We start from the raw sequence: 15,766 nt of genomic DNA on the forward strand, positions 1-15,766 counted from the left end.
AGTCCCGGCCAGGGAGGGGACAAGCTGGGACTGAAAGCCACTTCTGTGTGTCCCCAAGGGCCGTGCGTGTACCGTCCACAGCCGACCGGTGGAAGTCATGGGTCAAAGTCCCCGAGCCAGCTTTCCCGCTGTTCCAGGAAGAAAGTGCAGTCACCTCTTGCTCACAGATAACAGGGCTCCCCTCTGGGATGCTGAGCCTCCTCCTGGTGGCAGCTCGCAATTTTCCAGAGAAGGCGGCACTTGGAAATCATCTAGGAAGGAGTTTCATAGAAATTACCAACCTGAAAGAGGCAGGGAAGGGCGTTTTTGGCAGTGAGAACAGCATATGCAAAGGCACAGAGTCACGAAATAGGATGGTGTCTGCAGAGGAGGATGTGGTAGTTCTGTGAGCTGGAGTGAAGGAGGTGGAGGGGTTTCTGGCTGTTGGGGGACGGTTTTAAGCTGATTTCCTTTTAGAACATTCTGCCTGGGGGCTGGGTGGATACACAATTGGCAGGGACACATCCGGGTGGGGGGCACGGTTCAGAGGTGGGTGGCTGTGGGAATAATCTGAACGTGAGAGCCAGGTGTTCAGGTGAGACGAGTCCAAGTCCAGAGAGGTTTAGGGGTGGAATTTGTGGCACAGCACGTGTGAGTGGAGCTGCCTGCGTGTCAAGCCTGTGGAGCTGGCGAGTGTAGCAGCTGTTCACGGCCACAGCAACGCTGCGTAACAACCCACCACGAAAGCTCAGTGGACGTCAGCAGTTGACATTTCCTCGGCTCCCGTGTCCATGGGGTCCGGCTGCTCTGAACTGGGCTGGGCTGATCTTCACCGGGCTCGCTCAGCATCCCCGAGGGGGCTGGCGGCCGGCTGATCTAAGCTGGCTTCACCTGGCACGGCCGGGGAACAAAATGCCAGCAGTAGGAACACAGCCCGCAGGCCGGGACATTAACCCCCCGTGGGCCAGTGAGCAAACTCTGGTGCCGTGCGCACTGAGGGAAGTTCCGGAAGCTGCTATGTCCCGGAGCCTCACCCACCCCTCCACGGAGGAAACTGCCCCAGGCTCTGCTCCGAACAAAATCGGTGGCACATCTTCAGACCAGAGTGGCGTTGGACCCGAAGGAGCCCACCAGTTGTCTCCAAGCTTCCAGAACCTTCTGGAAGGTCTCATTTCATCCTCCCAACAGCCCCAGGAGGATGGAGACGTTGTCCCCCACTTTTCCTGGAGGCGCAGGGATGGTTGAGGTCACACGGCGGGTAACCCGGCAGAGCTCGGGGTCCAGCCCAATGTACCCCGCTATCGCGTGGCAGCCCCAGCCCCGCTCTGGGCAGCTTCCTCCTGTGTCCGCTGCCAGCAATCCGTGTTGGGGGCGGTGTTTAGTCCGGTGGCCTGGAGGACAGCCCCCCACGGAGCCACCCAGCCCCCCGCCGCCAGCCAAGACCGTCTCCCTTGGAGGGTCCTTTTTTTAAGGTGAGAAATAGCAAGAAAATCTCTCTCCCGCTGCTGCTTGTATTTCCTTTAGAGTTTCCTTTGTTCTATATTTAATTTTTTGTTTTAAAGCCGGTAGAAGCGAGATGGGCGATCACCGGTGGTTATTGATTTATTATTTATGGCGGATCACGCGTTGCTTTAATGCGTCTTCTGTCCTTTGTCTCCTCTGCGTCACTGAAGGACAGCCCAAGGAGACCGGCCCGGCTCCGGCGACGTCTCTGAGTGTTTCTGCGTGGCGACCTGTTGGAAGCAGCCTGGGCTCCTCTCGCAGGACGGGGACCTGACCCCGGGGCTCGGCTGAGCGGGCGGGACGAGCCCAGGGTAACCTCTCCTTGGCGACAGGCTGTGGCCCTCAGGTGACGTGAGAGGTGTCACCAGGCTGCTTGGTGGCCCCACGACTAAATGGCCCTGACCTCTGTGTTCTAGTTACCCCGGCTTCTTCCTCTTCTGGTTCTTCCTGCGGCCGCCAAGGCTCCCTGCCACGTGTCGGCGACCCTCACCGCAGATGAGCAGCCATCGTCCAAGATGATGGCAGAGAGACCCATGCCGTCCACGGCGAGGGGCTGGTCTCTCTCGGGCTCTGCTGTGGACGAAGCCGGGGCGGCTTCTCCGGACTCAGCCCCGAGGGGGCCTCCTTGACGCAAAGACCCTGAGGCCAAGGGACGAGCTGGCCCAAGGGATGGTGGAGCCGGACCGGAGCCTTCTCCAGGGGTCCGTCCTGCCGCCCGGGGGCCTGAGCAGCAAGGCCAGTAGTGGCGAAGCTGGGGTCCCCCTCCTCGTGCCCAGGGCCAGGTGCTGCCTCCCGCTGCCTGCAGGGCACCCGCGGGCTCTCCAGGGGGCTCTCCCCCCAGCCCTCCTCCGTGTGTGGGACTGCACCACCCGGCAACGGGTGGCGTCCGACTCGGGCAGAGGATGCCTCGTGACTTGTGAGTGTGTGTGTGACAGTATGAGAACGCATGTGAGTGTGCGTGACTATGCTAGTGTGAACGTGTGTGTGAGTGCAAGCGGGTGCGTGTGTAGTTTTGTGTGAGTGTGAACATGTGTCATGAATGCGTGTGAGCATGTGTGTGACAGATGTGTGTGAGGGTGGCATGAGTGTGTGTGGACACGCGGCTGCACACGTGAGTGTGAGTGTGTGTGGACTGGGTGTGTGAGGATGGGCCCGTGAGCAGGTGGAACTGTGTGCGTGTGTGCACATGTGTGTGCGTGTGTGTGTGCGTGAGCGTGCAGCGTGTGTTGTTCTCAGGGACACTGTTTTTGCTGCCATGGTTATTCCTTCCCCCCATGGTGACCCTTGGTCAGTGTCCCTCCCACGTCCCCGGGCGTCCCCTGCGGATGGAGAGCACGGCCCGACAGCCCAGCTCCTGCCCCGTTCCACCGCTCAAACTGCGGGACCTCGAGCGAGCACCGCCTCCTCCGGGCCTCAGTTTCCCCGTCTGTAGCCTGGGCTCCCCCACAGCGCCCACCTCGCGGGGGGTTGGGTGGAAGCCTGGGAGCCGCAGGGACCTTCAGTGGCAGCGGCGCCGTGACCGCAAGCCCGCCTGCGACTCGGGGGACCTTCTGCACGAGGACGAGTCCCAGCTCTAGGCTGACGGGGCCGCCACTGCCAGGACAAGGCTGTCGTCATGGCGTTCTGACTCCCAGGAGAGGTGCTGAGTCCGCGAGGGCCACCTGACCCCCGCCTCATTCCGATGTGGCCCCGAGGTCACAGGGGCTCAGGGAGCAGAGGGACCCCCGGCGCCCGTCCCTGTGACGTGACACGGCCCCCCCAGGGCTCCAAGGCCTTTTGCTGTTCCAGCGACCTTGGAGGGAGACGAACCCTGAAGGAAGGCAGGTCTGGGGCACTAGTGGCGGCACAGCCCCGGGGCCCAGGGGGCCCGCGCGGAGCCCCCCAAGTGGTGGTAGGTGAGAGCCGAGGCCAGCGTGTCGCTGTGGCTGCTGCTGAAGGGGGCCAGCGTAGGAGGTGGTGCAGCAATGACAGAAAGCACCGGCACTGACCTTCCCTCCCCGACCCCGCCGCCTCCAGCAAGCGTGTGTGGGGTCTTGGTGCCAGGCTGTGTGCTCAGTGCTAGCGGATATGACAGGAAACAAGACATTCCTAGTCTCATGGGGAGATGAGATTATAATTCAGTGATGACGTGAATAATTGCACGGTTATAAACTGCGATCCACGCTCTGAGGGAAAGCCGCCAGGCTCGGGGAGAGAGAACATTTGACAAAGGAACCAACCTGCCCTGGCAGTCCGGGACGGCTTCCTGAAGGAGGTGATGCTTCAGGCAGGAGCAGAAGGATGAGAAAGAGTTCACCAGGTTGAGGGAGGTCAGCGAGAGAGCATCTCAGGTGAAGGAAATTGTGTGTGCAAAGGCCCTGGGGCAGGAGGCGTGGTGGCATGTTGAAGGCATGAAATGGAGTGGAGCGTGGGGTGTTTGGGGTGGGGGCAGTGAGAGGGGTGGGCTGCACCTGGCCTCACCGGGCCCTGGGAATTTTGGTGAGGATGTCAGAGATTAGGTGATGGCAGCTGAGGGTGGTGGCAGCCTGAGGAGATTTACACTTCCAGAATCTCCAATGGCAGGCGGGGGCTCGCCCTTCACAGTCACCTTACATCTTATTCTCACAAGAATCGTCAAGAGGGGAGGTGCACGTGCAGGGTTAAAGATGGCGGCACATTCTTTGCCGGTCCTGCCATCATGAGGTGGGGCCCGCACGCCTCCTTTGAGTCTGAGTGGCCTCATAACTTGCTTTGACCCATAAAAAGGATGCAGGTCCTGGAACTTTGGAAGCGAGGCCTCACAAAGCCCCGCGGGCTCTGCCTCGCCTCCGGGAAGCCTTGCTAGGAGCTCGGGGCCGCCGTGTTGTGGGGAAGCCGTGCAGAGGCCTCAGGGCATGAGATGCCCGTGCAGAGCGAGATCCCAGAGCCCTGGGGGTCGCAGGTGAGTGAAGAGGCCATTCGGGAAGTGGGTCCCCAACTCCTGCTGCCCCTGCTGATGGCTCGTCGCCTGGAGATGAACCGGCCTGCTGAGCCCTTCCAGAGTCACACCTGCAATATCGTGCGCAAGAGGGAACGGCCTCTCTTTTTTTTTAATAAAGATTTATGTATTTATTTATTTATTTTTTTGAGGAAGATTAGCCTTGAGCTAACTGCTGCCAATCCTCCTCTTTTTGCTGAGGAAGACTGGCTCTGAGCTAACATCCGTGCCCATCTTCCTCTACTTTATATGTGGGACGCCTACCACAGCATGGCGTGCCAAGTGGTGCCATGTCCGCACCCGGGATCCAAACCGATGAACCCTGGTCCGCCAAAGCGGAACGTGCGCACTTAACTGCTGCATCACCGGGCTGGCCCGAGGAAATGGCCTTTCTAAACCACCAAGGCTTGGGGGTTATTTGTCACGCAGCAGAGACCCCTTGGACAGCAACTGTCATCCCAGTTTAGAGATGGAGGCTGCTTCCCACAGGGGAAGGGACGTCTGGGTCCCACGAGTGGAATCAGACCCGGGGCAGCCTGGCTCCCAGGGCCGTGCTTCAGTCACTCTACAAACGTGCGGTCTACTCGTGTGTGCTGTTGGTGAATCGTCAGGAAATCGGGACACGTAAAACAAGGGAAGAGGTTGTCCTCCGTCCGCACGCTCAGCGAGCCACAGCACCCATCCCGACTCTCTCTCTGCGAAGGATGGAGGGCTTGGCTGCGACGTGGTGACGGGCTGCAGACGCTCGCAGGCCCGTCTCTCCTCCCAGGGCTTCCCTTAGGGTTTCGCTCAAATGGTAGAATCCCAAAGACGGGCAGGGCCGGGGACAGCAGTCCGGCCTGGGACTCCCACTCGCTGCTGTGGCCAGATTGCGTCCTCCGGGGTCCCTCAGTCGGATCCCCAGCCCCGGGGCGATGGTGTCTGGAGGCCCGGCCCTGGGAGGCGGTTGGGTTTCGACGAGGTCGTGAGAGAGGCCCCATGATGGGACGAGCGCCCTTAGAGGAAGAGACGGCAGGGGCCATGCTCGCTCTGCCACGGGAGGACACGGCGAGGGGCGGTCATCTGCAGGCCTGGGGGCGTCCCCCAGAGCCCTGCGCTGGCTCCTGATCTCAGACTTCCGGGCCCCGGCCCCTGAGACATGAGTTTATCGTGTCAGCCGTTCAGTCTTCGGCGTTTCGTTACAGCGACCTGAACAGACTAAGGTGCTCGTCCAGCAGCAATGCCCACCCTGCTGTCACGTCCGACGGCCCCTCTCGGCCTCCCTGGGCTCCGTCAGATACGTTCACAGGAGTTCTTGTCCATACAAGGGGATGGACATACATCCCCTCAAAGCTGGCTGTGAGAATTGCAGCTGTGGGTGCGTGGCAGGGGGTTAGGGTGGGGTGGGCCTGTCCCAAGCCCCTTATATGCATCTCCTACTTAAACCACAAGAGAGGAGATAATGAATGTAATGTGACTTTCCATCCCTAGGGGGTAAATGACTGAAACCCTGGTTGGTTGCGGTGAGCAGCTCCTTCAGGGACACGGAGGAAAAACAGAGCTGAGGTATGGTGTGCAGGGGGGGTGTGCTAGAGAGGAAAGGAGGAGTGAAGAAGGACAAAACAGGAACCGAAAGATCTTCCTGGGATTGGCAAACCGTCACCACTGCTCCTCCTCTTTATAATCGAGAGTTCCAAGGTCTCCTGCACTCTGACCTTTTATTAAGTGTGTCTTCCCAGGAGAAGCTAAAAAGTGAATTTTCCCTCTATCTGCCAGGAGTCTTAGGTTGTAAAAAAGCAGAACACCCGGCTCAAAGCAGCTTAAACCAAGAAAGGAAATGCACTGGCTTCCAGAGCTGAAAAGCCTCTGTGCAGCGTAGGCTTCAGGTACAGTTTGATCCAGCGGCTCCCTTCATGGCAGCAGATGCAGCCTCCGCAGATCTCACATCATTATTCTGCACCATCCAAAAGGCAATGGATGACCCTCTGGTAGCCTTCACTTAGGAGAAAAAAATCTTTTCCCAGATCTCAGCACGGTCTCCTTCCACGTCATGGGCTTGCTGGGATCCAGTGACTGCATCCGTCTCTGTGTTCCAAAGAATGGCATTCAGGGGTCCCACCGTGTGGGGCCCGGGCCTCTCAAAACACAGTCCCCATCCCTGAGCGAGGAGTCAACCGGGAGCGTGTCTGTCTGCTTCGCCGCTGTGTCCTGTGCTCAGGGATGCGCCCGACAGACGCGGGATGACCCGGCACGTGAACCCTCTGTCCCCTGCCACAACGTCAGCAGCTTCAGGAGGTCGGACACGACCTGGGACAGGAAGGAGTATCGATGTTGGCGCCAACCACCCAGTGGGCACCCTGTTCTCCCGTCCAGGAGCCGTGGGACCCGGAGCAGGATGCCCTCACTGATCATCCTCTCCGTATCTGCAAAGTGGCACCAATTATCCCTCCCTGGTTGGTCGCAAATGCCTGGCCCACCCTGGCGCGTCGTCCTCACACACCAACAGGAATGAGCCCGCAGCCGAGGGCGCCTCACCCGGGAGGTGGAGGGAAGTCTGCAGTGCGGGGTCTGGGTCTCCCAGCCGACAGGGCCCTGGGCCCCCTCAGGGTGGTCTGCGCACGGGCTGCAGAAAACCGGGTTGAATCTGGCAGTTACAGGCGCTGAGCAGCGAGCCCCGAATTCAGGAATCCGATCGTGCAGTCAATCGGTGATTGCTGACCTGCATGTTTATTCAGCATCATTAATTATGCATCACGCGGCATTAATCCCCATCACAGGCACGTGTGCGAGCTGCGGAATGAGGCTCCGGGTCCCGTCTGGGGGAGGATGCTGGAGGAAGCTTCCAGAATGGGCTGTGTGTGTCTGGGGTGGTGCGGGACACGCCTCACATGGTGGCAGCCGATAGGCGTGGAGCTGAATTTGCTTTTTCAGTGGTCACAGAAGCCAGGCCTGGTCTGGTTCTTTCTTTAAATCTGGGGTTGCAAACTGGTGGACGGCAGGACTGATCTAGCCCTCAGATGCTCTTTATTTGGCTTGAACAGTGATTTTATAAAAAACAGATATAGTGTATTTCACTGGTCATTGCAGTTTGCTGCAGTCCCCACTCCTCCTTATTGCCTCACACACCACCTACTCCACCCCTTAATTTTCTTGCCTGGACGCTGTGGTCGTTTGAACTGCAGCCTGTAGATCAGGGTTTCCTCAGCCTTTTAACAATTCTTGTTCCCCTGAGGTGCTCTTTTAGACATTTGTCCCCACTTGTCCTCTCCCCCTAGTGAAATTTCAATCCCGCAGATACGTTGGATGTCGGTTTATGTACAGTGCGGAGGTCTGTAAGATTTTTGCCCCTCAAGGAGCAACCTTCGCTCCTGCTGACAGTGCTGCTCTGGGTCGCAGGGACCCCTCCTCTAGGACCCGGGCTGGGGTCGGGATGGAGTCGGCGGCCACGAAGGGATCTGAGTTGTATAAGCGTTTCTGTTTTCTGTTCTGCTGGATCGACATCCCGTATCGGCCCCACTGCTCCCATTATGAACCCTAAGCTTGCTTGAGACAGTCTAGATTCTGTTCAGGGGGTCATGCTGTTCCTCTCTCCCCTCCCCGAGGGCCTGAATCCTCCAGACCCTGTTAGAAATCTCCTCCAGAATCTTTCGGGGCAGTTAAGACAACTGTACACTAGTATCGTAGTGTCAGAGGGGAAGCTTTTTAGGGAGTCACAATTCTCAACTTGCATTTTGCAGATGAGTAAATGGAAGCCCAGAGATGGCAAGCGACTTGTCCAGGCCTGCACAGCAAGTCAGGAAGAGGTAAAAACCATGACAGATGTTAAGGTCAATAGTTTCCACCCACCCCACTTATTCCCTAAGGGGGGTTTATTCACTCCTGCATCACCAGGGCCTGGCACAGAGGCGGATGGCCGAGAGTCACAATGCACATCAACACACAAAAACCCTAAATGCTCTGACAAGTCCTGCAGGAAAACAAGCAACTTTAGTTTTGTGCAATGCAGCTTTCCTTGAACTTGTGTTTGACCACAGAATCTGTTTGTGACTGTAGAACTTACTGTGTGCTGTGGCCCTGGACGCCAGGAGATAAGACTCTTCATAGTCTTCAAGTAGCCCCAAAGTGGAAACCACCCCAAATCCGTCAACAGTAAAACAGATAAAGAAACTCTGACAAGGGCACACAATGGAATGTTATACAGCCGTGAACAGGAATGGATCACAGCTCCTTGCAACCACCTGGACGAATCCCACCACACAGTGTGGAGGGGAAGAAGCCACCCCAAATTAATAATAACATGATGAATATCATTAGTATTATTATTCCATTTATATAAAATCCCCAAATAGGCAAAACTAAACTCTGTTGTTTTCAGGTCTGACAAAAACCCAAAGAAGTTCTGGGCAGCAAAGTCGGGAGAGTGACGGACTCTCACGGGGGGTGGGGAGGGTGTGGGAGGGAGGCGGGCAGGCAGGCGCTTCTGAGGGTCTGTTTCTTGATTTGTCTGGTGGTTACGTAGACGTTTGCTTGATGAATCATCATTAAATCGCGCAATCCTTTATTTTCTGTGTTTTGCTGGGTGTTTGTCACATTTCTCAAAGGAGAGATTATAAAAGGTTGTGCTGGCTTCAGCCAGGAGATGGGCTCTAGGGGCAGGAGAGGAGGCTGCTGTAGCCGCCCCGACTCGGGACGATGTGGCTTGGACCGCGGAGGGGATGCGGGGGACGGAGAGAAGCAGAGGGACTGAGAGGGACCTAGCGGACACCTTGTGACCCCCAGCGTGCTCATCGATGCGTTTTGGCTCCCGGCTTTTAACCTCCTTGCCACAGTCCTTGGTCATCAGATGCGGGCGGCCAGGGGAGGGGATGCGGAGCGCGTTGGAGGACCCCGTGGAAAGCAGCCAGGAAAGGAGACGGGAATTGAGTGCAAGGAGAGGCCGGCCCTCAGAGCTGTCAGCAGGGTGGCCCTGGGCCCCCGGACCCCGTGAGCCGATCCTCGGGGCCATTTTCTCAGCCAGGGGGCACAGGTGGGTGGCAGGTGGGCCGGAGGAGCCACGCACATGGGTTCGGAGCAGGGGGCAGCGATGGATGGATGGACGGACGGCCCAGCCGCAGCCGGCCGGCCCTGACGTTCTAGTGCCTTCTTTCCTGCCTCCCGGGGACGGCCGGCGCTTTCTGCCGGGCCGGCAGTGCCTGGGAACACAGGCCCCTTCAGGGGCGCCCCCGGGCTGCCCGGGCCTGACAAACCCTTGCGGGGCGCGGGCGTCGCGGGCCCAGCTGTGTAAATGTTTTCGGTTTCCCTGCCGAGGCCGGGGCTTGAGTCCGGGCCAAGACAAGCCTCGCCTGCGTTTTCTTTGGCAGGGCTGCCCGGCTCAGGAATGTCAGGCGGACTTTCCAAATGGAACGGATTGTTGCCGGGACCTCAGACTGAAAGCTGAGCCCTGGGTGCACTCTGCCATCATCTAATTACTGTGTCCCCAATTAGACTCAAGGAGCCGCGGCCTGGCCCGGGCGGGTGGGAGCCGCTTTCTCCGCTCGCCCTCCTCCTTCCCGGAGCACTGGGGCCCTTCGGGATGCTCTCTGTGGGCTCCTCACGCTCGCACGGGGGGGAGGACGGCCTCCAGCATCCACAGCATGATGGAGCTTTTAGGGAGCCGTGTCAACTCCGCTCCCGGCTGCGAAGCTGGGAGAAAGGCCCACGTCACCGGTGGGGGGGCGGTGTGTGTTTCTCTTCTGCTTGTTGGTTCCCTGTGACTTAGATCCTTCTTGATGGATCTCACAGAAGAAAAGATCCACAGTGGGCCTTCCAAAGGGAAAACCCTCCAGGGCCAGGCGGACGACTAAACGAGCAAAGCCGGCCAGGAGTGAGGCAATACGGAGGGGTGGGGACTGGGGCAGACTGGGGCACTCTCACCACATCCAAAGGGGCGGGTGCTTCTCAGCTCCTACCGGCCTCGGCTCCCGGTGCATGTGATTCAGAGGTGGCCCAAACTTCCCAAGTTCCAAGGGAGACCAACGATCTGTCTTTTCTGTGAAATCTCCCGATCTTTAAATGTTGGCAACTAATTCAATTAAAAAAAAATTGACGAAGTGCTATGTCAGCCAAACAAAACACATCTGGGAGCTGGGTGAGGATTCCAGACCACGAATGTGTGGCCTCCGGTCTCCAACTTCCTGACCCGGGACGGCGAGCTGAGTGGACAGATGGAAACATCGAGAGCGTCCACAATAACGACAGCCGTCTCCAGCTCCTTGTCTGCGCTCTGGGCCGACCTCGGCCTTGTGCTGGGCTCTTCCTACACTGCTGAGCTGCGCTTATTTCTCCTGTCAGGCCGGTAACCACGTGCCCACTTTACAAATGGGAAAACTCCAGTCACAGAGCAGGGAGACGGCTTGGCCAGGGGCGCACGGTTAATAAGCGGCTGAGCGAGGATTCGATCCCGGGTCTGTCTGGCTCCCAGCGCTGGGCTGAAGTCAAGCGATCTGCGGCTGTGGCTGTTTCATTCATTCGTTCATAGATTCGACACACATCTAATGAAGGCCCACTGTGCGCCGGGGACCGTGCGAAGCGCTTTGCGAGGGTTAAATGAGCGGATGTGTGCAAAGTGCGCAGAGCCTGTAGCGAGCGTGAGATCGGTTCGCTCCTGTTATTATTACCATTATCAACATGCGTCTGCCTACACGGGTGTGTCCTGCACAGGCCTCGGTGGGGGGGAGGGGGGGGGCGGCCCTGTGGGTCTCGGCTAGATGCTTCCGCGGACTTTCTCCGTGCCTCTGGGATCGACCTTCCCAGCTCCAATCTGTGAAATGGGCAACAGGGCGGCCCGGTCAGAGTCACTGGCCCAGGAAGCCTGGCTTGTGGTGGCTGAGTTCTAGATGGTGCGCTGGGAGGAGGCATGGACCGTCTGGGTCCCCCTGGGGACAGTGGTGATGCTTGTGAAGATGCCCAGCCAATTCCGGTGTTTGGGGGCCTGGGGAGAAGCCAGCCTACCCTGCAGTGTTGGGGAAGCGAAGGCAGGGGGCCAGGGTGGCCCCAGCGGAGGCCCCGAGCCCTCTCTGGTGGGTCTGGGGAGTCTGGACAAAGGTCCCCAGAGCAACATGACATTTACAGTTTGCAAAGCCAGACTGTGAATGCAGCCCTCCCCTGCTCATGAGCACTCGCTGGCTCCCCGGTGCCTCTTGGGCTGCTCTTAGTGAGCCCCACACAAAAGTGGGGATGCGCAGCCAGCCTCAGGCTGGACCGGCCCTCACCCAGCCCCTGGCCGTGGCTTCAGCACCACGTGGAAGGCAGTTTGGATGGTGTTGGGGGGCGAGAGTCCAGAATGGGGCCCTGGGACAGGATTCCAGGGGCATCCAGGGTCGGGGAGGCCCGGGAGACAGGCAAGGCCGGCTGAGCGCCGACGGCTTGGTTTTCTCTCTGGTCCTATTTGTGACGCGAATTCCTTCAGGGGAGTGTCTTCGTTGGCTTGGGCTGCCATCACAGCAACCGTCCACTGGGTGCTTTGTCACCGGAAATTCACCTCTGGTGGCTCCGGAGGCCGGCTGAGGTCGGGGGGCCAGCACCGTGGGCCCTGGTGGGGCCCCCTCCGGGTTGCAGGCTTCTTGTCTCATCCTTATGTGACCAAGAGCCAAGGCCAGCTGTCTCGTGACCCCTAGAAGGACACAGTCGTTTATGGGGATGACTCCGTCATGACTTCACATCTCCAGTCACCCGCAGCGACCCCGCCTCCCAGGACCATCACACTGGGGGACACGGCTTCGTCACGTGAAGGTGGGGACACAGACCATTCGCCTGTGACAGACAGCGAGCGGTCTCGGGCCCCGATCTTGGTGACAACGACCACCGCAACTCGTGTGTATGGAGGGCTCACGTGCTGGGCGCAAAGGAGCATCAGCAGGTCCCCACACTTGCCCTGTGATTCCCACTCTCCAGAGGGAAACCGAGGCTCAGAGAGACGTCCTGGAGCAGGGGCGTGGAGGGGCAGAGCCGGAATCCAAGCCCGTGTCATGCAGACAACGCTTTTATGAGCCCGTCCACCCACAGCCCTGCACAGAGCAGCGGTCGCTGCCCTCCTCACTGCCCAGGCGGGAGAGAGGTGGCCTGTCCCGGGCGGGTGGACTGGAACCGGGACCCAGGTCCTCTTCCCAGCGCCAACCCCACAGCCCACCCCTCCTGGGGCAGGTTCAACCACGGCGCCCGCCGCCCGTCAGATGCGGACGGACCCCTTACCCGGGAGGGTCTCTAGGGCTCCCAGAAGCCTCCCGGCTGCGGGTGGGCTGGCAGCCCCTCCCCAGGGAGGCTCCCCAGTGGGACCCCAGAGGTGGGTGATTTGGAACCGGCCCCCACAGGGCTTCCCGTGCGTAATGAGCAGGGAGGGAGCGTAGATCCGCTAATTTCATTATTCATGTGCATAATTACCATCCAGACATTGGCAGGTTTCTGGGTAATGACAGGAGCGAAGGGAGAATTTACCCGACTTTTATAATATATGCGCGGCCTTATTAACTCTTCCGTTCAGATCAGGGGCCCGATTCCCTCCACAAGGCCCGCGGAGGGGAGGCACCCACGAGGCTGAACTTCGCCACGTCCTCCGTGAGGAATCCTGCCTTCCGTCCTCCCGCAGGGCGCCGGGCCTCGGCCAGCGTGGAGGCTGCTACGGCTGTGGAAGCCCAGCCCCAGCCTGGGCGTCTCGTGGTCCAGGACACAAATAAGGGAAGCAGGAGGCGGACAGCACAGGGCAAGATGGAGGAAGAGCGGGCGGCGGGCTGGGTGGGGGCAGAGAGGGTGAGGCAGAGGCGGAGTCCCAGAGGGCTTCCTGGAGGAGGAGGCATGTGCACGGGACTGGAAAGGAGATGGAAAGAGTCATCCATGTTAAGAAGAGAGGAAAGGCATTTGCAATGGGTGGCGGGGGCACAGTTGGGCCGAGGCCGGGAGCCGAGACCCTGTGGCATTTCTGAGGCTGCTGGGCGAGCAGAACGGGAGCCGAGAGCTGGCGAGTGGTTCCGAAAATAGGACCTTGGAGATTCCGATCTTAAATGGGCCGGGCTCGGCTCACCCGGAGCCCCAGCGGGCAGCCGATGTGTCTGGGCCCATGACCCCCTCCCTCCAACAGGCCTGGGAAAGGGCAGTGGGGGGCCGCTCTCTGAGGCCCGTGGGTACCTGCTGGCCCTCGGAGGGGACACCCGGCTGGGGTAAGCGGGACCCAGGCACGGACAGGCCCCCCCGCGGGCAAGTCTGCAGCCCGGCCCTCTCGCCGGGAGGGGCACGTTCCCCCCGCGGGGCCCCTGCGGCCTGGCAGCCCGTGAACAAAGCCGGCCCTGGGCTCTCCGCCTGCTGGAGGGGGCTCTGCAGGGGCCGTCAGGGGGTGTGAAATTCTTGATTAGGCCCAGCCCCCTCTGCCCCCTCCCGAGCTCACTCTTCCTGCCCCTCCCCACGCTGGGGGGACAGAACAGCTGCACAAACACAGCCCTGGGCAGGAGGCGGCTGTGTCTGAGATGCTTCTGTCTGCAGCCCGGCACCCACGGGCGCTTTCTCGGGGGCACATGTGCAAGTGCTGCTTGCGAGCACACGGTGCCAGCCAGCGGAGCCAGGAGGTTACCGCGTGGTGTTGGGCCCATGCACGTGCTGGGTGTGTGGCTGCGTGTGTGGAACATGTGTAAGCCTGCGAGTATAGCGGTTGTGTGTGCACGTGAGATGTGTGCGTGCCACATGTGTGACTGTGCTGGTGTCTGTGTGGAAGGTACAGGTATGTGCACGTGTGTGTGATCGTGTTTTCCGTGTGTCGGGATGGGTGCATGTGTGCACACGTGTGGGATGGTGTTGGCCTGTGTCTGTGTGTGTGCATAAGTTACAGGGTGTGTGTGTGTGCGTGTGTGTGTGCGGCACATGCGCTGGGAGACGAGGCTCGTTCGTGATGTCCTGGCAGGTGATGCTCTGAGTCAGGCCCGGCCCAGTGACAACCACACGGTTGTACCCGCCCCCGGGGCACCCCGCCTACAGCCTCTGTGGCCGCCCGGCCTGCCCCCACGGCCCCGCCCCTGCTGGTCCCCTGCAGCCGGTTCCTCGGAGCCAACGTCCGTCTCCCTTCCAGTCCGTCCTCCGAAGCTGCTTCCACGCATTTCCCTCCCTTTCTGGTTCGCGGTCTGTCCCCTCCCAGCTCCGCTCCCGCCCCGGCCTCACTCGGTTCTGGGGAGACAGATGGTCCACGGGCCTCGAGGACCTATGAGGCACCAGACAACGGACGGAGTCGCCGACCCCTGCAGTACCCAGGTTTCCTTCAAAGTTAAGACTTTTATAGGAAACAGGGGGCCCTGGAAATTACTCTGTCCATCTGTCCGATGACTCATCTGAGGCTCACAGAGCCACAGGGAACCCAGGCCTGGACCGGACTGGGGTCTGACCCCAGGGTCCATGTCCTGTCCTGCCGGCCCGCTGCCCCCGGGACTCCCCACCCCGCCCTTCCCGCCACCCTTCTCCATCCAAACTTCTCCTCCGGGAAAAGCGGGACAAGGAGCGGACGGCTGCTAGGAGGTTCAGGATGGGCTTGCGCTTCCCCCGGTTCAAATGGAGACCTAGGGAAATTTATACGATTCCACTTTCCACGTGGCCCCGATCCCTTGTCGAGCCCGTAATGTATTCCCCCTTCTTGCTAACACACTTTTTAAAATGTTAATAGACTGTAAATTACTTTTCTTTTTATACTTCTTAAAATAAGCGTTTCCTCTTGTAGACAGCAAGACGACGCTGGAGTTACGGGTCTGGTTTTATTACTGTCGAGATGAGATGGACTGTAGAGAGCTCATACAGCTTTTATAGGAACTATTTTATTTATAAGAATTTGCCTAATGTCAGATGGATGTGAAATGCCTGGTTTCCTTCTGCCCGGTCTTGACAGAAGAGGGGAATTCAGCGTGGCCTGGGCCCGAGTCACGTTTCTTCGCCCTGGAAACTCCAGAACTGTAGAAGGAATTTGTGTTTTATTAGCCTTAATACAATGGTCTTCCAGTTTCTACTTGCACACTTCTGGGGATGGGGAACTCACTTCCTAGCAAAACAGTCTGTCTCCAGTAAAATCTCCAGCAACTTGCCAGCACTAACGTCCACTTATTGTCCCTCGCTTTGCTCTCTGGGACGGGAGTGAGAATCTCCCCCCAGAGCACTCGGGGAGCCCCTCTGGGAGGTCAGGGCGTCCAGGGCCACTGCACGATGTCAGTTTTATAGTCACAAATGGATTCCGGTGTCAAACACAAGTTCAACGAAAGCTGGCGGGGGTGGCCGGGCTCCCGGCTGAGCCGGCTCCTCCCACTCCCATGAGGCCAGTCTGGGGTGGGGTGGTGTCCACGTCCATGG

Source organism: Equus przewalskii, chromosome 7 (genome assembly GCF_037783145.1).
Source record: "Equus przewalskii isolate Varuska chromosome 7, EquPr2, whole genome shotgun sequence".
NCBI classification, from domain to species: domain Eukaryota; kingdom Metazoa; phylum Chordata; class Mammalia; order Perissodactyla; family Equidae; genus Equus; species Equus przewalskii.